Source organism: Rhineura floridana, chromosome 6, assembly GCF_030035675.1.
Source record: "Rhineura floridana isolate rRhiFlo1 chromosome 6, rRhiFlo1.hap2, whole genome shotgun sequence".
Taxonomy (NCBI): domain Eukaryota; kingdom Metazoa; phylum Chordata; class Lepidosauria; order Squamata; family Rhineuridae; genus Rhineura; species Rhineura floridana.
The window spans coordinates 32,662,647-32,690,147 of NC_084485.1; the positions used below are offsets into that span (position 1 = coordinate 32,662,647).

Genomic DNA, 27,501 nt, shown 5'->3' on the forward strand with positions numbered 1-27,501 from the left:
GAACACAAGAGGAGTTGTTTCTTTGTGTAGTAGTACAACAACTATTTTATTTCCAACTAACCTTTAGTTCTAGCCAGTCTAGCACATAAACTGAGTCATGTGCCAGAAACATTAACTTGCTGGAAAGAAAGGGGGAGAAAAAAAACAAGGTGGAAAAATGAATCCGATATTTGGGACAACATAGTTCCCATTTGTGTGTGTGTTGTTGAGGAATGAAATTAAAAATCATGCTGCTTCTGCAGATAGCCCTACTGGATTCTCTGGACTAGAGCTGTATTGTTTTCAGTGGAATGGAACTTCTTCTGCATAATGCGTTGGGTAAGGATCTGAGCTGCACATTCTCTTATTTCTCCTATCATTAAGCATTTCCCAGGAAGATCTACTGACTGGTATTTGCAATACCTAATGTCAGATTCTGACAAACTAATCTCAGAGACAGTTGCAAAGTTTCTTAATCTAGCCCAGTCTTTATGTAAGAAGGACACTTTTTAATCTGTTTAGGATAAAATTATTTTGTACCATTGTGCTGTATTATCATATGTTTTATACTGCTTGATCAATCAACTGTATGTTGGGTCTGTGACCACACAATAAAATTTGATTTGATTTGATTTGAACTGCACATTCAGAAAAAGAATGTGGAACAGCCTTTCATGGACTTTGCCACTTGATAATAGGGGTAGAGGAGTTAAATAAGTCATCACCAGCGTTAGAAACCCACCCCCGTGCATCTAGAAAAATAGGAGGTAGTTAAAATCTTCCTTTTAATTCACACTTTTAAAACTAATCTTTAATTAATTTTTTAGTGGAATAGCAACTCAGCCCTGTGGTCCCTAAGCCGCATTCAGTAGTGTAATACAGTCCTAGGTCGCTCAACCTGTTGGTTTGTTTTTAGAAGTCTGCTGTACGCCTGTTGGGCTTAAGAAGTATGATTCTTGGTTCATTTATCTGTAGTACAGTATACAAAAACCTGATTGGGAGAACATGTAACTTATTGAAACGTAACTCGTTGTCCCCTTGGCACTACATTCTTTTGTGGTCATCCTGTTATTATGAGCTAGGTGACTTAACAAAAGGTCCACAATGGCAAGTGTTCAACCCCCTACTGGCAAGTCTGCTAAATACTGCCCCTCCTTCTGAGCTTGGAGCTCTAGAGTAAGAGAGAAAAAACCCTCAACAGTTGTGCTGCATTTCTGAAATGCTCCAAGCACCTCAGCAGCATAATTTGAGAAGACGACAGGCCCCACTAGGATTAGCTAGGTAGTCCTGATCTGGAACTCCAGACTGTGGCAGATTCCAGATGAAAGCATCAAGCCCTGCTTGGATTGGTTGAGATCTTCCTCTGCAGCACTACATGAAGCCAATCATTTGATGAGTGGAGACAGAACAATTGCCCATCCTCTCAGCTGATCTGAGTCCTCTACCCAGCCATACAGCCGCTGACTTTTACACATGGAAATTGCTTGATAAGACAAAGATGCTGCTGGATTTGCTCTGAGCTGAGTGCAAGCTGATTGATTGGGAGCATCCTTTGCAAACACTCCACAAAGCAACAAAAGGCTGCATTCTGATTGTTAATACTTAGCCAATCACAATGAAAGAAGGGCAAACTGAAGAGGGTGGGTTGGGCTGCCCTCCTTGAAGGTTACTTTTGCTTGGGAAAGTGCTTGAAAGGCGAGGTGTCCTTTCTCCCCTAAGTTATTGAGGGAGGGACGAAGAGAGCCACAGTGGCAGGATGAAAAATTATACCAAATTATGCCTACACAGATTGAAGCCAAGCCACAGGCAAGCAGTGGAGGATTTATATACATGGGGAACAGGAGAAAGTGGACTTGGGCATGTGGTGGGGGCTTTGGATGGTGGAACAATGCACCACGCATCGTAAATGACAAGTCTCTACAGGCTTGTGAACACCCAGTGACATTTTAGATTTACTTCTTTGAACAGACCCCATGCCATGCCACAAACTGCTTTCAAAAAAAGAGATTCACAACTGTTGGCCATACCTTATGGCATGAGGAATTGTGTTTGAAAAGCAAAAGCCCAAAGACTCATTGGGAATCCAGACCTAGTTATGTGGTTATTTCGATTCTGACCTTGGTATGCAAAATGTGTAACTGTAAAACATCTACAAGAAAGGCATGGAAAAATCCAGGATGCTCCATCAAGCCTTTGTCAAGTGGTACTCTGAAAGGTAACTTTCGTAGTTTGGGGGTCCTTTTTGACCCTTCCTTGTCGCTTGAGGCTCAAGTGGCCTCGTTGGCGCGGAATGCATTTTACCATCTTTGCTTAGTAGCCCAACTACGCCCCTATCTGGACAGTGATGATCTCGCCTCTGTTGATCACGCTCTGGTAACTTCTAGATTGGACTACTGTAATGCGCTCTACGTAGGGCTGCCCTTGAAGACCGTTCGGAAACTTCAGCTAGTGCAAAACGCGGCAGCCAGGTTGTTGACGGGGACCCATTGGTCCGCGCATATAACACCTGTCCTGGCCCGTTTGCACTGGCTACCTATTCGTTTCTGAGCCAGATTCAAGGTGCTGGTTTTGACCTATAAAGCCTTACACGGTGTGGGACCGCAATATCTGATGGAACGCCTCTCCCGCTATGAACCTACCCGTTCACTTCGTTCAGTATCTAAGGCCCTCCTCCGGGTACCAACCCATCAGGATGCCTGGAGGATTGTTATTAGATCCAGGGCCTTTTCTGTGGTGGCCCCCGAACTATGGAACAGCTTACCTGAGGAGATACGCCTGGCGCCTACGGTACTTTCTTTTAGGCGCCAGGTTAAGACCTGGTTATACTCCCAGGCATTTTAACGTTCATGTTTTATATTCAATGTTTTTTACTCTACCTTGTTGTGACCTTGTATGTTTTATTGTAACTTTGTATTTTAACTCCGCTGTTCACCGCCCAGAGAGCTATTCGCTATGGGCGGTCTATAAATAAAATAAAATAAATAAATAAACTTTGCCTATGCTGTGGGAGCACTCTCTCTCTCTCTCTCTCTCTCTGTATGTGTGTGTGCACACACGAGTGTAGCTTTGACAGATCCTGCAAGTTTTAGTCCGAACCCTCCAGAGACCTGCACAGGAGTTTTCTCTTGCTGCAGACCTTGGTGCCAAGGCAATGTGCCATGTTGCTTCTCAGAAGTCAGCATCTTCTCATATAGCAACAACAAACCCTGTTCTAAAAGTACACTAGTCTCTTGTGTGCTGCCTGGAGAGCAGGTCCTAGGGACAGACTGCAAATGGAGCAGGTAACCTCACCAGCAATATCCAAGGGCCATTACATGGTGTCCAAAGTGGACTGATCTCCTCACAAAGCCACCTGGAGAATGGTTTCTGGCCCAGAAACCTGTATTAATAGGAAATGATGAAACATTTCAAACCCCTCTCCAAGCCAAGCTTTACTGGAAACTTAGGAGACAGTCAGAACCCTAAATGTAATAATATAGCGACTAGTACGTAGGGACAAAGAGAACGATTACAACAGTTATTGTATAGAAATAGAAGTGGATAATAAAAAGGTAGAACAAGAGCTCTATTCCAAAAGATTAGAGAAATTAAAGGGAATTTAAACCAAGAGTAGGGATGTTGAATAATTAACAGGGGAACACACTGACTGACCGAGATGAAATAAAAGAAAGACAGAAGCAATACACTAAAGAACTATATAAAAGAGATGCAAAGATGACAGATTCATTCATGGAGGAACCATATGATGAAGAACCAGAAATTTTAGAATGTGAGGTGAAAGCTGCTCTTAAAATACTTGGAAGAAACAAATAACCAGGAATACATGGCATACCAATAGAGTTGTTACAAGCTACTGAGACTGAATCTGTCCTAATTTTGACAAAAATCTGTCAACAAATATGAAAAAGGAAACAATGGCCCACAGTCTGGAAGCATTCAATATATATCCCAATTCCAAAGAAAGGGGATCCCAGGGAATGCAGTAATTATCAAGCTATTGCCTTAATAGCCCATGCAAGTAAATTAATGCTCAAGATTCTACAACAAAGGCTCTTACCATATATGAAGCAAGACATGCCAGATGTCCAGGCTGGATTTAGAAAAGGAAGAGGTACCAGAGATCATATCGCAAACATATGTTGGATAATGGAATGGACCAAGGAATTTCAGAAGAAAATCACCCTGAGCTTTATAGATTATAGCAAAGCCTTACAACAAAGTAGATCACGAAAAACTATGGAATGCTTTAAAAGAAATGGGGGTGCCACAGCATCTGATTGTCCTGATGCACAATCTGTACTCTGGACAAGAGGCTACTGTAAGGACAGAATATGGAGAAACAGACTGGCTCCCCATCAGAAAGGAGATGAGACAGGGGTGTATTTTATCACCCTATTTGATTAATCTATATGCAGAACATATCATACGGAAGGCAGGATTGGATCAGGATGAAAGAGGTGTGAAAATTGGAGGGAGGAATATTAATAATTTAAGATATGCAGACGATACCATACTGGTAGCAGAAGCCAGTAATGATTTGAACTGAATGCTGATGAAAGTTAAGGAGGAAAGCACAAAAGCAGGACTACAGCTGAACGTCAAAAAGATGAAAGTAATGACAACAGAAGATTTATGTAACTTTAAAGCTGCCAATGAGGACATTGAACTTGTCAAGGAATTATCAATACGTTGGCACAGTCATTAACCAGAATGGAGACAATAGTCAAGAAATCAAAAGAAGGCTAGGACTGGGGAGGGCAACTATGAGAGAACTAGAAAACATCCTCAAATGCAAAGATGTATCAATGAACAGTCATGATTATTCAGACCATGGTATTCCCGATCTCTAAATATGGATGTGAATGTTGGACAGTGAAAATAGTGGATAAGAGAAAAATCAACTCATTTGAAATGTAGTGTTGGAGGAGAACTTTGCAGATACCATGGACCGCAAAAAAGACAAATGATTGGGTGTTAGAACAAACTAAACCAGAACTATCACTAGAAGCTAAAATGATGAAACTGAGGTTATCATACTTTGGACACATAACGAGAAGACATGCTTCACTAGAAAAGACAATAATGCTGGGGAAAACAGAAGGGAGTAGAAAAAGAGGAAGGCCAAACAAGAACTGGATTCCATAAAGGAAGCCATAGACCTGAACTTACAATATCTGAACAGGGGGTTTATAACAAATGCTATTGGAGTCGCTGATTCATAGGGTCACCATTAGTTGTCATTGACTTGAAGGCACATAACACATATGCAGAACCAACAAACAAGAAAGTAACAGAAGCCCTTAGTACAGGAGTAGCCAACATGGTGCCCTCCAGACCTCACTGGACTACAACTTCCATTAGTCCCAGCCAACACAGCCAGTGGTCAGGAATGATATGAGCTGTAGTCCAGCAACATCTGGAGGACACCATGTTGGCTACCCCTGCCTCAGCACATTCAAAAATGGTGATCCCAGAAGAAACTCTCATTTTGAACTGATCTAGTCACCAGACACATGAATGCCATGCTTATGGGAACAATGATTACATGCAATATATTATAAGCAAAGCAAATAGAAAATCCAGATGCCTGCATAGCAGAGTAATTGTAGCTGGCCTCCCAGTTTTAAGCTGGATGCCAGAGCTAATGCCAACACAATTCCCGGGAACATTGCAGAATGCTTGCAAGATGATTTGTACTCAGCAAAACAAATCTGATGCTAATTGCCTTTAGGGGACCAGCAGTCAAACCAAGAGGTATTGTCATGGGTCCTTGCAAGAATGATTCTAACACACACAACTTAATCTCTTATGTCAAAGACACTGGAGATCCACCACTGCTGGGTAGACTGGCCTGCACAGGGCTTGACTCTGTCTGACACGTCCATGGTGTAGCCTTGCATTCCCCAAAAAGGTTAGAGGACTTTTCCAAATCTGGTCCTGATGTTTTTGAAGGCTGGGTTACTTTCCAGGTATACATCTCATTTATGGTGGTGCCAGTGGTGCATAGATGCAGAGAGATCCCACATGCTGTCCTTGCTCCCCTGAAGTGGGTGACTAATTCAACAGCTTTGGTCAACAGCCTGGTGATGACACTGAAAAACAAAGTGTAACTCAGAAAGATTCCAAAGACCTCAACATAGCAGTTGAGCGACAACACTCTACACCCTATCGTGCATGATGTGCAAAGAAACCTGGCTGGAAAAAAGTTATTTACCATCTTGGATGGTAAGGATGGCTATTGACAGGCAGCCCCAGATAATTCAGGCACAATACTGTGTATTTTCAACAGTCCATGAAGGAGATACCACTTCAACAGGCTGTCCTTTGCATCAAATCAGCCACTGAGGTCTTTCAGGAGAAGAATTATGAATACTTTGGGAGCATTCCGGGCATCCATACAATTGCAGATGACAGAATTACTGCAGCATCCAGCAATGAAGAGCATTACAAAATGTTTTTACAGGTCCTTGACAAAATGTGAGAGACGGGAGTTGTGTTTAAGATGGAAGCAATCACCAGGCTATTTACTCTTGAAGACAAAAGATTCTGGCCCCCATCCAATACATACCCAGTGAGTCTAGTTTGACAGCTCCACTCAGAACTTTTCTGTGGAATGACATTATGTGGCAACAAGAGCCTGAACCAGTGGTGGCTGGTGCCCATTGGGACTGTTAGGGTGGAAGGCAAGGAGGCCAACAGGAAGTGGAGCCAGAGCCAGGTACAGACAAACCAACTAATTCTAGTTTTGTCCCCATCATCCTGTCTGCTCACTTCTCTAAAGGCAACATTGAGACTAAAGAGGAGGAAGGTGAGAGGCAATGCTATGCCCCATTCACTCTAGTAGACCAGGCAGCTGAATACCAAGCAGCTCTTGATGGACTGAAACAACATAACAGCAGCAACTCTGTGGTATTTTGACACCATGAAGCAACTACAGTCCAAGAAGATGCCTCCTGGGGCATGCCTATTCCTGTCTGAAGGAAAACTGTGACCAAATTGAAAAGTTCCATCTGTATGTATTTGGTGCCCAGGTAAAGATTCTATCTGGCCACAAACCACTAGAAGCAATCTTCGCCAGACCTACTGGGAAACCCCAGCAACTTTACAAAAAATGTTATTACAGCTGCAATATTCAGATCCAACACAAGAAGGACAAGGACATCTTCATAGCCGACACTCTATAAAGGGCAATCACAGGTACCCTCCCCATAAACACAGAGAATTTAACAGGGAACAAGGTGATTTATGGCATGTTCAGCATAGACCCACTAAATGATGACACAGCTTCAAGTACTTCAGCAAACACAGGTCTGTAGAATTTGAAGGCCCTAAACATTTATGCCTGGCCCAAGAGGTGCAAATAGATAAGATCTGAACTCTGCCCCTTTTGGTCCCTTGTAACACCCAAGGGCCACTACAGGAATATCTAGTGTATGTGCTAAGAAGTATAATTGCCCAAATGTTTGCATGGTAAATGATAAAAACGATTGAAAGAGAATATAAATATTTTTCTATTCCCTTTCTGATGTTTGTAGAGCCTCAAATTTGTTTTGCCAAGCTAAAAAGATTAAGGCAGAGACTGAGAAACCCCATTATAACTAATAGATTTAACTGAATAATGTATCAATGCAGTTGGGAAAGGAGATTTGTAAAAGAATATTACATGGTCATATAGTCCAAGCATTAAAATGCTAATTTTACAAGGCAACAGCAAGTTGTACTATATTATTTTACACCATCAATGAGCAACAAAAAACCTGGGAAACAGATGTGGTCCTCCAGGAGCAATCTAGACATGTTTCTTAAACCAGGTTCAAACATAGCTGTCCTGGCTTACTAAGCCAGTTTATCAAGCCACCAAGAAGTATTGGGGCCACTTATTTCCCACTTCCTCCCCCACCCCAGTTACCTCCTTCCTTCACTTGCCACTAGGACTTCAAACCACGCCATCCCTGGTTGTAACAGATCAGCATGATAATGGAAAACAGAGGAGTGGGACAAATGTGGAGCACACAAGGGATGACTGCATATTTCTGGCTTGCTAAACTATACAGCTAAGCTATATGGTTTAGTGAGTAGGAAATGTTACTGGACCTTAGAATATTTTACATGAGATTCCAAAAATATTTCTAGCCTTGATGATGTTTGACATTCTGAATCTTAATGATTCAGGGGGGGCATTAACTTTGTTGAATATCTTGAGCAATCCTCTTAATGCTAGATCTTAAGGTAAAGGATGATTATCAAATATCACCTCAAACATTCTAGTCTCACCCAAAAAAATGTTTAGAAATAGTATCACAAACATGCTGAGTTCCCAAGATGCGTACTTTGTCTACCATGTTAAAGCAAATTGTGCAAAATAATGCAAACATTTAAAATAAGGTATGTAATTTATTGCATGATGGCTGTTTCTCCACTGACAGAAGGCTCTTTGATCCAGTGATATCTCTCATTCATGGGAGCCCTTTCCTCTGCTGCACCTCTCAAAATGTACTTAAGATAATTGTGGTACTCTTTAGCAGGGCTGTGGAGTCGGAAGCAATTTTGGGTGGAGTCGGACAGTAGAAAAATAGAGGAGTCGGAGTCAAAGGTTTGGTGTACCGACTCCACAGCCCTGCCCTTTAGAACAGTGTGGTAGTTGACACAGTGGATTGCAGAAGAAATGGGAAATTTGAAGAAATCACCGTCCCCACCCCTTTCAGCTCAGGGAACCCACTACTATATCAAAGAGCCTAATGTCACTGAAGGGACACAACTGGATGCAACCCAATGCATATTATTTAAAGTATACACACTGTAATTTTTTTATGCTTAAACATTCAACAGAAAAGATCCCCCCCCATTATCCCTGCAACACACTGGTTTTAAACACACTGCCGCCTTCTGGTTTGTTTATCTGACACATGGTAGATTATCAAGGACCTTATTAAATGAAAAACATTTTGGAGCAGTCTCTTGGCATTTGCATTAACACTTGCTGCTTTCTATTAGAAGCAGCAATACCACCTCATATTGTTGATTCATGAGCAGCATTTTAACACACTGGTCCATGATCACAACTGTATTTATCTACACCAGTCACCTAGAGCCTTCTGTTACCTTGCTGCAAGTCAATGTGATCTGCATAGCAATATATTGAGTTACCACAGTAACAGGAAACAGCTAACCCAAAAAAGTACACTGTTAAAAATAGAGATCAAGGCCCACAACCCAGTTACAGAACTTAATCACAATGAAAATCAATTTACATATTTTGGAGAACTGGAATTTAAAGATAAAATAGTGTTGTTCTATCAGTTTAAATCTCTGCCACATTGTGTGTCCATGAGAGCCCTGTCTCAGGTTCCCGGCCATTGAGAGGATTTCTCTCAAAGTTTTTCATATGGACATTTTGAACAATCGGTTAATAAAAATAAATCTTCCAAGGCCAGATATATTTAAAGCTTTGAACATATCACATTCTTCTAGGGACACTAAATTTTATGTGTCCTATTAACATAAGAGTAATGCTATGTACAAGTTTGATGTATGAAGCTTATTAAAGTTTTATACTTTGCACTCTTGCACTAATGAGAGCCAATGCACTTCAAAACAAAATGTTCAAAGCTCAGACACATATGCTGAACATGTGTGCATACACGAAGCTTTCAAAATTTGCGTAAAAATGTGAAAATGAGTAAAGCTCCTGTTACCCTTGATAAATATCAGCTGTCATGCAATTCAGGCCAATATGTACGTTTCATAAACCACAGGCCTTGAAATGGCAATTTTGACTTCAACAGCTGTATGCAATGCATTATATATGGAAATACCAACTCAAGGTCAAGAGTTCAAAGGTTTCACTTCAATATGGTAAAAGCTACCTTTCTAAGAATAAGCCACTCTAATCCCGTACTAGTGGAAATAAAATCACTAATGTCAATAACGCGATTACACTGAATAAAGACTGTTACGGATATAATTTATTCAACTTCGCCTTTATTTAAATACTGCGTACCGAAATATGTGCTGGTCTTTGAAAAGACATACCCTTCAAAATTGGTAATGGAACAATAAATGACCGCTATTGAAATTGCAAATTCTTCAGGTTTAGTTTCATAGCATTCTACTTTTGCTTCTAGTTTTAAACTAAACAATATGGCCTACAGGGAGTAAGCTACTTGAACAGGAGCCACAATTAGAGTGCAAAGTGAAGTTAACCTGTCCTACCTCTTACTTTCAGCCTCAAGTAAGTGTTTTCACGCTGAGCCCCAGCACTCCTTTTTGCAAACACGTTCCCCAGTAAAATAAAAACATTACCTTTGCCGAGTTTCTGATCAGAAAGACTCCTCACAATGTGTTCTGGGCCCAGTTTTAAAGTGCTAGCTTTAACCTATGAAGCCCTAAACAGGTTGGGACTAGGTCACCTGAAAGATAATCTCCTCCCAAATATGCCTGAGAAGGTGGATTTTTTCAGTGGTGGCAACAATGCAAGAAGTCTCCCCAGAAAAGTTTGCCTGGCACCTTCTCTGTGGCCTTTTCAACAGCAAGTTAAAATGCTTTTTATTTATCCAGGATTTTTGGTTGTGCTTTAAATTAATCTTCGTTGTTGAGGCTTCGAAGGTGTGGGCTTAATTGAGCTGTAAACCATTTATGCTATCAGTTACAAGGAACATTTTCTGTTGTCTTTTATCGTTTATTAATTTTCATTACTATATACTGCATTGTAATACTGTCTGGTTTGTAAGCTACATGTGGAATATTTATTGATAAGCAGCCATATAAATCTAAACAACCAACAACCACCAAGTATTATCCTGGGTTGTAGTGCTTAGTACTGTATTGCCATCCTGCATGTGTGTTGGACTTGATAAGCCCCTGGATCTTATGTGATTGGATACATGTTCTTCATGTATCCCCTTCATGTCCCCACCCCACCCCCCCAAAAAACACCCTAAAATGAAGCAGCTCAAATATACCTTTTGTTATCATTTGTCCTGAGGATCCCTGCTCACTTGCTTCAGGCTCCAAAGGAGTCCCCTGCAACTCTGCACAAAATGGATGTTGTGCTGAACTTACTTCGAAATACCCTTTCTGTTTTTTTTACACAATTTTTGATTTCTCTTACTCCTTTATCCTGTACTGTATCATCTAATATCTTGAATTGAAAGTTGAAAGTTTATTTAGGAACTTTACTTGCATACAGTTGCAAGCGTGGCTATCTGCTCTTGTCTACTTAGTAACTAAAAGAGAGCTGACCCAGGTCTGTCTCTTCCATCTTAAACATTTATATAAAGTCCAATATGTTCAGAATAAAGGTAACAAAATATGGTGGTAGCAGTCTACTCATGAGTAAATATGAAAGGCACTTCCTTGCCTGTTCAGAGAAAGGGACTCTTCCTTTTCCATCTTATCATGGAATATAGCTGGATGGAAGAGCAAGATGGCTGATCTGGCATTTATACAGTTCCTTCAACAATTTGACATTATTTTCCTTCAGGAAACATGGTTAACTGAGGGAGAGTCCCTTGAGATTAGGGGCTATAAAACTTGGTTAAATCCAGCGATCAAATCCGCTTCTAGAGGTCGCGGACGAGGGGGATTGGCTATATTAGTTTCCACCCATCTAAATGGCCAAGTAATAGATCTGAACCCCCAGGCCTCGTCAGTCTCTCTAGCGATGGGTATGAAATTCCAGGGCCTACCGCCGGTCATAGGCGTAAATATCTACATCCCCCCGGCAAATTCTAGCTTGCCAGATTCTTCCTGGTTAGTGTTAGACTCTTTTCTAGAAAGTTTACAGGACAGGTTTCCATCCTATGAGCTCCTCCTAGGAGGTGACTTTAATGCCAGAATGGGCATTAATTATCCTATAGGGGATGATGGTTTGACAGGTCCCCTGGAGGGCCTTCCATTTTTAAACAGATCAGCGAAAGATCGAGTAATTAACAAGTACGGCTGTGCCGTTTCAATTAATTCAAAAATTCCAACTGGTATGTCTAAACGGCTCTCCATTAGATATTTCTAAAGGCTCTTTTACTTACCATGCAAGGTCCGGGGCCAGCCTGGTGGATTTCTTTCTAGGCTCCTTGCTTTTGGTAAACAACGTTAAAGAACTTAATGTCTTAACCAGGCCTGAAAGTGACCATCTCCCCCTAAGGTTAACCTCCAAGACCGCGGCAAATAATAGATCTGATCTTGTAAAGGCCCCTTATTTAGACCCTGAATATGGACGCAAACGATTAAAATGGTCGCAGGAGATAGGGGAAAAAGCTAGCTTTGTTCTGTCAACAAACTCTATTATGCATTTACGCCAACTGGCCTTATCTGACCCACAATATAGCTTAAAACTATATGAGCTCATAATTGCAGAACTCAGTCCACGAATTGAAGATCTTACTATGGCATCAGTCTCCCCCTATCCCAAGACCTGGTATGATAAAGAGTGTAGGATGGCTAAGAAACAATTGACTAAGCAAATTAAATTATTTAGATCTAATAACCATCCGATCATTTTTCATCAGCTAATAATGAAAAGAAGAGGTTATAAATCTCTTCTCAAGAATAAGAAACAATCTTTTTACCAGGAAAATTGGAGGGCGCTGGCAAAAGCTGCCCAGAAGGGGAATGAGATAGAATTCTGGAAAATGTTACAGGGGAACCCGAAACCAGCAAACTATATAGCCTCCCCCCCCCATAATGAAGGAGGAGTGGGAAGCTTATTTTAGTTCGATTTTTGGATATCTCCTGTCAAATTCGGCCTGTACTTCTGAGAAGCCGGTTGATCTTCCGTCTTGGCCTCCGGTTACTATCGAAGATATTGAGGGGTTAGTGTCCTCCCTGAGAGCAGGAAAAGCCCCCGGAGAGGATTTGCTCCCTCCTGACTTTTTTATTCAAAATACATCTTGGTGGGCGCCTCTTCTTGCCACTCTTTTTACTTACATAAACAATACTGGAGTGATTCCACAAGGCTGGTTAACCAGCATAGTGGTCCCGATATTTAAATCAGGAGACCCTACTAAGCCAGCAAACTATCGACCCATAAGCTTGTTAAACGTATCGTTGAAGCTGTATAGTCGTTTGTTGCTGAACAAATTAAAGGAGTGGGATGAGATAGAGTCAATAATACATGATGAACAAGCTGGGTTCAGACCCAAAAAATGCACAATCGACCAGGCATTTATACTCCATCATTTAATAAGGAAAACTAAATCCAAAGTCTTCTCATCCTTATATATGGCCTTTGTAGATTTTTCAGTGGCTTTTGATTCTGTTGACCGAGAGCTGCTGTGGCAAAAATTGGCTTTGACAAACATAGATCGAAGATTGCTCTGGTTGATTAGAGCTTTATATCAAACTAATGCCATCCAAGTCCGCCTAGGAAATAAAGGTACCCTGTCTGCTAAAATCCCAGTGTACAAAGGAGTCAAGCAAGGGTGCTTATTGGCTCCCTTTCTTTTTAATTTTTTTATAAATGATTTAGTCGATACATTATCATCTCCTTCTTTTTTTCCTCCTTCTATTGGTGCGGTAAAAATTTCTATTCTGCTATATGCAGATGATGTAGTTCTATGCTCTCTAACGAAAATTGGACTCAAACGCATGCTCCACAAATTGGAGGAGTATTGTCAGTCGCAGAAACTTAAGATCAATCATACTAAAACCAAAATTATGGTATGTGGTAAAGCCAGGAAAGTAAAGAATAACTGGTCACTAAATGGGATCCCTATTGACCAGGTATCTTCTTTTAAATACCTGGGTATTTTTTTGTCTAACAACCTATCCTGGACCCCTCAGCTAAAAGCAGTGACCTTAGCTGGAACACGCGCCCTAGGCTTAGCAAAAAGGTTTTTCTTTACCAAAGGGGGTCAACTTGTTACGCCAATGATAAAAATTTTAACAACTAAATTTCTCCCCAAAATTTTATATGGTGCAGAATTATGGGGATTGACAGCAGGAACTAAATTGGAGTCAATTCAGAACGCTTTTATGAGGTTGGTGCTAGGTCTTCCCCCGGGGACTCCGTCAGCACATCTTAGAGCTGAGCTGGGATTACCCTCAGTCACAGCACGAATTGATCTAACTTACTTACGATATTGGATCCGAATCTTGAACAGCGAAGATTCAACCTTGGTTAAGAAATGTTGGTATGATCAAATGCTGCGGGAAGGGTGGGCCATGGAATGCCAGTCACTATTCTCCAAATATGATCTTTCCCCAGCTAAATTATTGGAACTAAGCAAAGCAGCACTTACCAACTGGGTTTATGATTATGATGCTGCTCAGGACCGTGCGTCCATAGTGTTGGCCCCGTTCTCAACCTGGTTCCCATATATTAAACTGAATCATATGGCAGCAAAGTACCTAGAAGTACTTGATAGAGCACCAATCAGAAAAGCTTTTACTGCATTACAGTACCAAGTAATGCCCACAGCCTATCTTGATGGCCGTTATCGTGGCATACCAGTGACTCAGCGTCTCTGTATCTATGGCTGCGATGCAATTGAGGAGATCGTGCACTACTTACTCCATTGTCCACTCTACGACGATCCCAGGAGGAAATTTTTATCTCCATTTTTAGATATTTTAGTACATAGTTCAGATAGTGAGAAGGTAATCGACCTTTCAATGGATAATTTCGATTCAGTGACCCGCGCAGTCGCCAATTTTGCATTGGCTGCACAAAAACTGAGAGATGCCTTTGTGAAACGAATCATATCCGGAAAAGACCTTCCTTATTTTTACATTTGTTTAGCTGTCTAAACCAACTAGAGGTTTTGTGTATATATGTATGTATGTATATGTATGTTTGGTTGCACATGGCCTATGGCTAAGCTTGCAATAAAGTATTCTATTCTATTCCTTGCCTGTCCTACCTCTCAAAGAGATGAGGGTATCACTTTGTAGCAGGCATGCAACAGGACTGTGCTCCCCCAGCCCCTCCCATGCACCCGTGCCTTTAACCATAATTCCCATGCCTTTAACCATAATTAAAGCTTATGTCTTTTTACCATTACTTTTAACCATGATAATTAGAATTCTCTTAAGTGGAGCATGCTAACCAAGAGGGAACTCTGGCTATTTTACCATAGTTAAACCCAAATTAGGATGGTGAGGAAAGATTTTGCACACAAAAGGGAAGGGACACGAGGAAGGCAGGCATAATCTGATATTCCAGGCCTGATCACTTGATCATGGTTAAAAGACTACGAGTATTTAATCTGCACTGTGCGTTTATCAAGCTCATAACCATGTAGGGTTGAGACCAAAATCAGTAGCAACAGTTCATTTAGAAAATGTATTTACAAATGGTAAAATACTGTGTGTGCTGTATTATTACTAATGTATACAATATGCAGCTCTTCTGTGTAAAACAATATGCTTATCTGGTTTAGCAATAGCAAACCACAAGATGAGATGTTGAATTACTACTCTCAGGTACAGTACTTTTCTTGCAAATTCAGTCCAAGAGGCTGGAATTTCAATCTCACAAATTCAGTGGAAACCAGCTTCAATGAGCAGATTTAATTGAATATTTGAAGGCAATATGTGAAACTTCATGGATGGATTTTCAGTAATTGATTTGTATGAATACCTCTGCTGACATCAAATTCAATGGGAGTTATTTTATACCACAATATTCTGTATATCATACCATCATCCTCCACTCAAACTTTTAACATACTGCCATATAATAATCAATCATCCGTTATTTGTTCATAGATGAGGGAGCTGACCTTGTCTGTATCATCAAGACTTGGGAGACTGAAGAAGATGAACTAGTCTATTTTGGTTTTGCCCTTTCCAGTATGTAGTCCAAGCCAAGGGTCAAGGAGAAGGCATTGTGATCTAAAGGGATTCCCATCTCCTTCAAGCTGTGTTCTGATTTTGAATTTTTGTATCTGATATTGGGCGCTAGAGAGAAGGTGGGTCTGCTGCTGGTCTGCTGACCTGCCTGTTGCCCTAGACACGAGTCTCCCTGCCTGAGCTAACATAGACTGTTTAGGTCAGCCTCTCCCAACCAGTGTGCATCCAGATGTTGTTGGACCACAACTCCCATCAGCCTCAGCCAGTATTGCCAATGGTCAGGAAGATGGGAGTTGTGATCCAACAACATCTGGGGGCACACTGGTTGGGAAAGGCTGGTTTAGGTGTTGAGGACCCCAGAGCAATTGCTCAACATACATGCAGAGACCTCAACATACATGCAGAGGCAGCCTTGTCAACTGCTTAGGACTTCAGGGCCACTATGGCAATCATGAGACTGCCCCAATCTCTTATCAGACCAATCTACATGGAAGGTCACATTCTAGATTTGGTGTTCTCAAATCAGTAGGAAGATGTTGGTTTGCATATGGGAGACCTTGTTAATCCCCTTGTCATGGTCAGACCACTACTTGTGGAGGTTTAGGTTTGCAGCAGCTGTTTCCCTCCTCATTGTTGGGTGATCTTCTAGAATAGCCAGCCTACCAAGGCTGATGGAATATAATGAATTTCTATTTTCCTTTAGGGAGTTTCCAGTTGGGATGGCTTGCATGCCTATTAACGTTTGGTCATTTGCAAAGATGACTAGATCAATCAATATGACCATTAGGACAATAAGTCTCCCATGCTGATGAGCCCACTCCTTGGCTTTACTAGAAAGTTGATGACAATGAGGCGACAGGCTTGACATGAATTTGATCAGATACAAGTGAGAACTCATTATCAAGCCTACTCTATGGCCCTGATTGCACCCAAGCAATATTTCTCTGCCACTATTGCAACCTCGTGGAGCTGTTTCGTAGGGACTTTTCCAGTTGGTTTGGTACCTACTGCAACTTGCAAACAGGTAGAGATATAAGGAAACCATGAAGACCCATTGCAATATGTTTGCTAAGTACCTCAAAGACTAAATCACTCACATTCACCTCAACCTGGATGTAACATTTTGATGAGTCAATCCAGAGAAGCATCCACTGCAATGTCTAGTCTGGTTTTGTGAGAGGAGTTTCAGATGTTGCGACCTGTGGAGGCATACTAGTTGCTCTCAGAAAGAAAATTCCTCAGAAGGATCTTGGAATTGTCATTGATCACAAGCTGAATATGAGCCAACAGTGTGATGTGGCTGCAAAAAAGGCAAGTGCTATATTAGGCTGCATTAACAGAAGTATAGTTTCCAAATTGTGTGAAGTATTAGTTCCCCTCTATTCAGCACTGGTTAGGCCTCATCTTGAGTACTGCATCCAGTTCTGGTCTCCACACCTTAAGAAGGATGCAGACAAACTGGAACAGGTTCAGAGGAGGGCAACAAGGATGATCAGGGGACTGGAAACAAAGCCCCATGAGGAAAGAACTGGGCATGTTTAGCCTTGAGATGAGAAGACTGAGGGGAGATATGATAGCACTCTTCAAGTACATGAAAGGTTGTCACACAGAGGAGGGCAGGGATCTCTTCTCGATCGTCCCAGAGTGCAGGACACAGAATTATTTATTTATTGTATTTATATACCGCCCCATAGCCAAAGCTCTCTGTGCGGTTTACAATAATAGGCTCAAGTTGCAGGAAGCCAGATTTCGACTGAACGTCAGGAAAAACTTCTTAACTGTTACAGCCATATGATAATGGAACTAATTACCTAGAGATGTAGTGGGCTCTCCGACACTGGAGGCATTCAAGAGGCAGCTGGACAGCCATCTGTCGCAAATGCTTTGATTTGGATTCCTGCATTGAGCAGGGGGTTGGACTTGATGGCCTTATAGGCCCCTTCTAACTCTACTATTGTATGAATTTGGGGAACTGAGGGACAATGGTGAAAAAAAAATGACATTGAGGCCTTATTGACAAAATAAAAACTGCTGTATCACCGGGTCTAGATGGCATCCACCCGAGAGTTCTTAAAGAACGCTAATGTAAAATTGCTGATCCAACCATCTTCAGGATCAGGAGCTTAGAGACATTTTGATTTTGTTGCCTATTTGAATGACCTGCAGTTGTTTAGATATGTTATATTGGTTTGTATGCTTTAATTTATTATTTTCCTTTTTACCATTATTATTACTTTCTTATCCACCCTAGGGACATAATTTCTATTCTGCATCCTTCAGCATAAAATTTAAGAAAATAAAATAGAAGCAAGATAATATTCTGGGGTTTATTATGTCAGTGCAACTTTTTTTAAAGCAACGTTAGTGCTCCACTCATAAGCTGTTAATAGACTGACACAGGTGTGTGCAATTTGTTCATCACCACCTGGGAAAGGCAAACAAATTGGAAGGGCATATTTGGTTTGACTAGGTCTGAATCCTTGTGTTGCACTGGTTCCTTTGCCAGTTCCAATTTTATGTAGGGCAAATACCCAAAATAATGAATCAGGGTCAAAACCAGATGATCAAAGTGCACTGGTGCTAAATGTATGACTGAACTGTATATATGCACACACATTTATATCTGCTCATAGTTATTAATACCACTGATATATCAACAGTGATAACAATTAGATAAGATGAATTAACTATATTGTTAACTCTCATCTTCATAGACACACATCTTTGCCACTACCTAGAGTGTGATAGAGGTACCACACCATTCCACAAGGCCATACTTCGTTAGTGGAGCACATGCTTTGAATGAAAGTGGTCCCAAGCTCCATCACTAGATGGGCAAGACCTTGGCATTGAAAGCATGGAGAGCCACTGGTTCATCAAGAGTAAGGAGTGGTTGTACTCAACATAGCACTGTGTCCTGTCAGCACAATGATTACCACCAGCTCAATGAGAACATTCCCCTCTCTTCACCTTGTGCTCCCCCTATGGGTTTCTCCAACCCTCCAGAGCAGATTTGGAGACAGCACAGACATGTGAGGAAAGGAGCACTAGCAATAATCCTTGCACTGACAGGACACGTTAGTTGAATACCACCCAATGATGGCCTGGATGGTCTAATATTCTACCCAGCAGAAGTCACCCTCATTTATTTATTTACTACATTTCTATATTGACCAATAACAAAGATTACACAAATGATTTAAATTAGAGGTTCCCAAACTGTGATCCATGGACCACCAGTGGTCCATGAGCTTCACTTATGTGGCCTGTGGCAGATCCACATTAAATACTCATATTAATTTTTATTTGTATTTTCATTGCTTCTTTTATTTCTTCTATTGTTTTTATTGTATTACACTCTGAATTCTATGGAAAGCAAATTGTAATAAAATAAAATGCAATTTAAGAAATAAAAGAAGCAATAAGCATACAATGAAAAATCATACAGCACCTAGCACAGTGCATTATGATCGCTACAACAGGCAGAAAAGTCATTAAGTGGTCTGCCAAGACCATCAATGATGTTCAAGTGGTCCCTGGGGGGAAAAGTTTGAGGACCACTGATTTAAGCCATACTAACAGTTTATTTCATTATATATATTTCCATTTCATAGAATCATAGAGTTGGAAGGGGCCTTGTAGGCCATCGAGTCCAACCCCCTGCTCACAGCAGGAAATCCACAGCTAGAGCATCTCCCGCAGATAGCTGTCCAGCCTCTGCTGGACATCCAGCGAAGGGGATCCCACCACCTCCCTAGGCAGTCGGTTCCATTGCCGAACTGCCCTTACTGTCAAGAAGTTCCTTCTAATGTCCAATCTGAATCTACGCTCCTGCAACTTAAAACCATTAGACCTAGTCCTACCCTCTGGGGCAGCAGAGAACAAATCTGTACCCTCCTCTATGTGACAGCCCTTCAGGTACTTAAAGAGTGCAACCATGTCGCCCCTCAGCCTTCTCTTTGCCAGACTGAACATGCCAAGTTTCTTCAACCTTTCCTCATAAGACTTGTTCTCCATACCAGCTATCATCCTCGTCGCCCTCTTCTGAACCTGCTCTAACTTGTCTATATCTTTCTTAAAATGAGGCGCCCAGAACTGAACACAGTATTCCAGATGAGGCCTGACCAATGCAGAATATAGTGGGACTATTACTTCCCTCGACCTGGAAACTATAGCTCTGTTTATGCAGCCCAAAACCGCGTTTGCCTTTTTTGCTGCAGCATCACACTGCTGGGTCATGTTCAACTTGCGATCCACTACAATTCCAAGGTCCTTCTCACACGCACTACTGCTAAGCCGGGTATTTCCCATCCTGTACCCGTGTATTTTGTTTTTGTGGCCTAAATGCAGAATCCTGCATTTGTCTTTATTGAATGTCATTTTATTAATTTCAGCCCAATTTTCTAGTCTATCCAGGTCCCTTTGGATTTTATTCCTGTCTTCCATTGTGTTAGCTATCCCTCCCAGTTTTGTATCATCCGCAAACTTCATAAGGCTTCCCTCCACCCCATCATCTAAGTCATTGATAAAAATGTTGAAGAGTATCGGCCCCAGGACAGAACCCTGTGGCACTCCACTCGAAACCTCCTTCCAGTCCGAAGCAGAGCCACTGACGACCACTCTTTGAGTACGGTTTTCTAACCAGTTGTGAATCCACCTGACAGTATTTCCATGTAGTCCGCATTTGACTCGTTTGCTAATCAAAAGGTCGTGGGGGACTTTGTCAAATGCCTTGCTGAAATCTAGATAGATGACATCTACAGCATTTCCACCATCTACTAAACTAGTGACCCGATCAAAAAAAGAGATGAGATTAGTTTGACAGGATTTTTTCTTGACAAACCCATGCTGGCTCCTTCTAATCACAGCATTGTCATCTAGATAGTTGCCAATGGACTCTTTTATTATCCGTTCTAATATCTTTCCCGGTATTGAAGTCAGACTGACCGGCCTGTAATTCCCCGGATCTTCTTTTTTCCCCTTTTTAAAGAGCGGGACGACGTTTGCCCATCTCCAATCCTCCGGCACCTCTCCCGTTCTCCAGGATTTCTCAAAGATGATGGCAACAGGTTCCGAGAGTACATCCGCAAGTTCCTTCAATACTCTGGGATGCAGTTCATCAGGCCCTGGAGATTTGAACTCATTTAGGTTAACTAGGTATTTCCTGACTATCTCCTTATCAATCTCGAACTGCAGTCCCGACCCCTTACTGAGATTGCTACTGATGCAAGGTTGCACACTGTTCCCTTTTTGGGAGAAAACGGAGGCAAAGTAGGTGTTGAGCAGTTCTGCTTTTTCCTCGTTATCTGTCAACATTTTGCCATCCTCATTGAGCAGCAGTCCCACCGTTTCCTTGGTCTTTCTCTTGCTTCAAACATATCCGAAAAACCCCTTTTTGTTGTTCCTCGCTTCTCTCGCTAGCCTCAGCTCATTCTGGGTTTTAGCTTTCCTTACGCTATTTCTGCAAGCCCAAGCCGCTCGTCGGTACTCTTCCTTGGTGATGCGTCCTTCCTTCCATTCTTTATACATGCTCTTTTTTACTTTTACCTCCTCCACCAGTCTTCCGTGTAGCCACATTGGCTTTTTCCGATGTCTTCCATTTTTCTTCCTCTTTGGAATTGTTTGCGATTGCGCTTTTTGTAATACGTTCTTCATGAACTCCCACGCTTCTTGGGCTCCTTTTTTCTTTAGTCTATCTAGCCACGGGATCGTACCCATGATTTCCCTGAGCTTGCTAAATTCGGCTTTCCTGAAATCCAAGGTCCATGTTTGACTATATTCTTCTTTGGCTTTCCCCAGAATCACGAATTCCAGCATTACATGGTCACTTTCCCCCAAGGTACCGACCGCTTTAATTCCCGTGACCAATTCGTCCGTGTTAGTTAAGATCAGGTCCAGGATTGCCGATCCCCTTGTTTCTTCTTCTACTTTTTGAAAGAGGAAATTATCAGCAAGGCCCATCAGGAATTTGTTGGAGGCTTTGTGCTTCGCAGAGTTTGTCTCCCAGCAGATAATCGGGTAGTTGAAGTCCCCCATCACTACTACTTCTTGCCTCCTTGAGATTTCAGAGATTTGTTTGAGAAAGGCCTCGTCTACCACCTCTTCTTGGCCAGGGGGTCTGTAGTAGACACCTACTACCATGTCGGTTTTATTTGTTTCTCCATTTATTTTTAACCAAATGGTCTCTATCGGACCACTTTGTTCGCTCTCTTGGATTTCCATAGAGGTGTATTTGTCTTTGACGTATAACGCTACTCCCCCTCCTTTTCTGTTGCTTCTATTCCTTCTGTAGAGTTTATATCCTTGAATGGTTGTATTCCAATCATGGGAGTCATCCCACCAAGTTTCTGTTATCCCTATGAAGTCATATTTGCCTTGATGCACTAAGACTTCAAGCTCCCCTTGCTTGTTTCCCAAGCTCCGCACGTTGGTATATAGACACCAGAAGTCTCTTTTGTCCCGATTGGATTCCTCCGTTAATATACCGTGAGCTTTGCCGTGCATCCCTTTCTCTCTCCCAGTGTCTCCTGTACCCTTCAAATCCTTGCGTTTACAACCCGCTGTCTTTGGATCGGTATTTAAGCTATCATCTCCATCCCCCAGAGGCTTTAGTTTAAAGCCCTCTTGATGAGTTTTGCCATACTTCTGCCAAAGAGATTCTTCCCAGTCCTCGTGAGGTGCAGCCCATCTCTTGCCAACAGTCCCCCCTCCAAGAAGCTTAGACCATGGTCCCAGAATCCAAACCTCTCCCGTCGACACCATCTCCGTAACCAGTCGTTGACCTGCAGTATCTTCCTTTCCCTTTGTAGTCCTCTATCCTTTACGGGAAGAATTGACGAGAAGACCACCTGCGCCCCCAAATGCTTGACCTTCCTACCCAGAGCCTCATAGTCCAAGGTGATCTGTTCCAAGGTGTTTCTGGCCGTGTCATTCATGCCCACATGGATGAAGAGAAAGGGGTACCTATCTTGTTTCCTAATGAGCCTCGGCAGGTTGTCAGTGACATCCCGGATGTGCGCCCCAGGGAGACAACAGACTTCCCGATTCATTTTGTCCGGCTGGCATACCGGTGCCTCTACCCCCCTGAGCAACGAGTCTCCAACCACCAGCACCCTCCTCTTTTTGCCGCGAGCGGTGGTTGCATGAGCTTCCTTCTTCTGGGGTGTGGAGTCTTCCTTTGCAGTCAGTGTCTCTTGATGCAGGTGAGTTTGTTGAGGCTCTTCAGAGGTGCTGTCTCCCGAGAGACACTGAAAGCGATTTGTTAGTTGCATCAGTTCTGAATCCCTCCTGTTTTTCCTTGTCCTTACAGTGACAGTCCTCCATGGGGATTTGTTGCTGTTGCAGTCCTGTTCTTCCTTGTCACTTTCTTCCTGTACTTTGTGTCGCTCCCTTAATTCCTCTTGTGTTCTATCGAGGAAGTCCTCATCTTCTCTGATAAGTCGCATGGTGTCTATGCGTTGCTGCAGCCCCCTAACCTTTTCTTCTAGGAGCGCCACCAATCTGCACTTGCTGCAAGTGTAATCGCGTCTGGTTTCCGTTAAGAAGATGAACATAGCGCACACGTTGCAGGTGACAACAACTGCTTGATCCCCCTCCATTTTATGTTTGTTATTTCCTATTTCTGTTGTCAGTGGCAGTCTTGATGTTTCTCTTGTGAGTGCCAGGAATCAGTTGAACGGATTTTGGTTTGGGTTTTTGGTTTTTTTGGAAACAGTGCTACAGTATGGAATACAAATATACTTAGTATCAACAAACATTTACAGTGCAAGGCTAAAATACAGAAGTGATTATGTCCCTAAAGCGAGATCTCCAGAAAAGAGTGCACTTTATTATTTCAACTTATATGCCCAAAGTGGCTCACAATACAAAAAAATCAAATCAGGGCATCATAACCACACTAAAATACTATATCATTTCAAAACATAGTATGATAATCCAAATAATTTTGATACTCTAAACAAACCGTTTAATTATAAAATAAACTATCAATCATTAAAACATATCAATTAATATCCAACAAATATAATAAGAATTTCTAATAAAATCACCTATTAACACTAATCAAACCAGCAGCCATCTGTTATGAAGGAATAGTGAGGAAGGTATTGGGCAGCAAAGTGTATAGAAATGGGAAACTTATACTTCAAGAAAAGCTTTGCCAAACTGAGTATTCAGCTAGACAACTGGACAAAAGAAGATGGTTATAGGCATAGGACCACAGTATGACAGAAATCTCAAAAGGCAAGATTGTTTTCTTCACTCAAAGAACCACCAAAAAGCAGATTAATTTGCTCAGAGTAGAAAAATTGCAACAACAAGAGATGGGAAGAAACAGGGAGCCCAAACAGATTTTGCATTCAGAGCAAACTTTAGACAAGCAAAAGATGACATGTCTTCAAAATGTATTTAATTTGAGCCTGCCAAACAATTTAAAATGGAATGCCCACAGCATAGTTTAGATCTGCAATGGGAATAGCAACAGATAGCTCTCAATTCTCAGCAGTGAAAAAGTTAAGCTCCATGAACTGTGAATGAGATCATGTCTGTGGATACTAAAAAGCTATGAACTCTGGAATTCCACAGTACTAACTTGTTATTTTAACTGGAACACAATGACAAACTTTCCCAAGCTTCTGCAGGAATCCACAAAGTCTTTATTGCAATTTCAAGTCTAGAAGGATTTTTTTTAATGAAGAAAGAGCAAGATAAGTGTATAGCTAAATTAAAACTTAATTTTAGTACATTTTGGTTTTTTCTAAACTCACAATCAGGGCTATGGAGTCAGTATGTCAAACCTTCGACTCCGACTCCTCTATTTTTCTACTGTCCGACTCCAACTCCTTCATAAATGGCAAATGTATATTAATTTTTCTACTGTCTGACTCCGACTCTGACTCCTTCATAAATGGCAAATGTATATTAATGTATTAATATTAATAAATTAATATTAATATTAAAATATTAATTTTATTTTGAAGTCGGAATCAGTACATTTTTACTGACCCTGACTCCGACTCCACCCAAAATTGCTTCAGACTCTGACTCCACGACTCCGACTCCACAGCCCTGCTCACAATCAGTGATTTCTATTTCTGCAGCTGGAGATACAACTATGTATGACAAATTACAAATTGCTATAGTAAACAGCCACAACATTGGTAGATGTGGCTTAGAAACAAGCTGCTACTAGTATAGTAAGATTTAGTATTTTCTGATAGCAAATATTGCTTATCACACAATGAAAAGATCACTTATTAAAACATTGGGGGAAGTCTGCTTCTTATTTTCTCACCCTGCCACACATAATCGAATAGTATATACACAACTCTTCTAAAGCTTGTTTGGAGTTGGGCTACGTGGAAAAAAATCTGGCATATACATATACTTCTGCATCGTTGTTAAGAAGTTCAGTTTTATCAGGAGATAACATTGCCTGCAGCTACTTACAGTGGAGGACCCAACTGAAAAAGTTGCACCACAAATGGGGTATTGTGTGCATGTGATCACAGGTTCACCAAATGCTAGCAGGTATACTGAAGGCAGTTTTGAAATGTCCTGAACTAATGCTACGTCACTTTTAACTCTTAAAGCCTTTAAGAATCTTTCAGACCATTAATACCAGAGAGAAATCCAAATGATTTTAGAAAAGGGTACTGATTTGATAAAAGACAGCTGCTTCACAGAGACATTCTGCAGTAATTTATTTGTGCCAACCATCAGTTTGTAATTCCTAATTAGCTGTTTAGTCAGGTTGTAATAAACCACCAACTTGTATCACCAAAAAAAGACTGGTGTGTAATATGATTTGCTATATCAAAATACATGCACAGTAAATCCAAGGATACCTTGCATAAGAAATAAAAATAATCTGTGTATACAGTGTAAAATGATGCTAGACAAAAGATGTAGGGAGGCAGTGGAGAGTCAAAGTATAACAACTATTACTTGAGAACACTCATGTGTACATGGCTCATGTGTAGTTCTTGCGCAGGTGGGAGCCTGTGCAGTGAACTGAATGATAGGAGAAAGTCGCCAGATGCCTTCAGAGTGAGAGTCTGTAACTGGCAGAAGGCTAGCCCTCCCTGCGTGTGAGACAGAGGGGGAGTAGATGGGCCCTGTGTGAAAAATATTGAGTGGGTCTGACTGTTCCTTATTCTCGCAGAGGCCTACTGGGATAATTAGCTCAGGTAGGTTTTGTTGGTGGGCTTTTGTTGGGTCCATATCAGGTGTTTAGGAGGAGTCTTAGTAAGGAGGAACATGGGTGATACCACCCCAATTTCGATGATCATGGGTAGAGGGAAGTATAGCCATAGGAAGGTGGTGAATTACCATAGAAGACAAGGGCAAGACTACCTATGCCTTGTTCCTTGCTGCCACTCCTCTCATGGATGAGTTCCTCATTGCTCATCTGTGTGCCCATTAGCCTGTGTGTGTTGTTGTTTAATGCCAGATCAGTACACAATAAGACCACACTTATCCATGATTTGATCGTGGATGAAGGTGCCAATTTGGTGTGCATTACCAAGACCTGGGTGGATGAGCTGGGAGGAGTTGATCTGACCCAACTTTGCCCACATGGATACTCGGTGCAACACCAGCACAGACTGCAGGGCCAGGGGAGAAGAGTCGCTGTGGTCCACAGACCTCTGTCTTGGAGCTGGCTGTGAGGGCCTGCACCATGTCTCAGGCCAAGGAGACAGTAAACTAGGCTTGCTGCTGGTGTACCATCCATCCTCTAATAGTTCTGGGTGATTTCAATGTTCACACTGAGGCTGCCTCTAGTGTTCCAGCTTAGGAATTCATGGCCTCCATGACGACCATTGGACTGTCTCAAGTTGTCACCGGCCCAATGCATAGGGCAGGGCACACCCTCGACTTGGTTTTTGCTCCAGATGGAGGAAGGGTGGCCTGGAGATAGGGGAGTGGATGTGACCCGATTGTCGTGGTCAGACCACTTCCTGGTGAAGTTTAGCTTATGGCTCTGATCCTCCCCTGCAGGGATGGTGGACAGATTAAGATGGTCCACCCCCAGAGGCTAATGGAATCCACTGGATTCCTGAATGCCCTGGGGGTGTTCCCAGTAGATAGAGCAGTTGACCCTGTTGAAGCCCTTGTCACACTATGGAACAGTGAGGTGCGTCAGGCTCTTGACACGGTTGCCCCCAAGCACCCTCTCCAGTACTGTGGAGCCCGGTTTGTACCTTGGTACAGCAGTGAGTTAAGGGCAATGAAATAGGCTGGATGATGGCTAGAGTGCAAGTGGCGAAAGACGTGCTGTGAGGCTGATCGGGCACGAGTAAAACATCATAACTGTGCCTACTGTGTGGTGGTGAGGGCTGTGAAGAAGGCCCATTCCTCTATCACCATCGTATCCTCAAGTAGCCATCCAGTGGAGCTTTTCCATATTGTCAGAAGTCTGTTGACATCAACTCCAGGAAATGGAGTTTTAGACCCTTCAGAGGCCCACTGTAAATTGTTTGCAAGGCACTTTGAAGGTAAAGTTGCTCGCCTCCATAGCAGTCTTAATGCCCCATCCACATCTACTGTAGTCCCCAATGAGGTGTCCAGTGCAACATCTGCTGCAACTTCTTGGGAATGGTTTCAGTTGATGCAGCCTGATGATGTAGACAAGGTGCTTGCGATGATGTGGCCAGTAACATGTCCTCTTCACCCTTGCTGAAGGGGTTTGACCAAGTGGATCCAGGGTGTGGTCAATGCATCACTGCAGGAGGG

General features: G+C 42.0%; 1 protein-coding gene across 15 annotated transcripts in view; it reads right to left on the reverse strand.

The window, feature by feature from the left end:
- Positions 1-27,501, reverse strand: part of NCOA3 (nuclear receptor coactivator 3) — a 178,752-nt gene that overhangs the window by 95,024 nt on the left and 56,227 nt on the right. The window contains exon 1 of one of the 15 annotated variants that reach the window (XM_061631375.1): positions 12,006-12,024. The exons of the other annotated variants lie outside the window; for them this stretch is intronic. The gene's annotated coding sequence lies outside the window, so the exon portion shown is untranslated. Of the gene's footprint in view, positions 1-12,005; positions 12,025-27,501 lie in introns of those variants that run through there. 15 annotated transcript variants of the gene reach the window in all.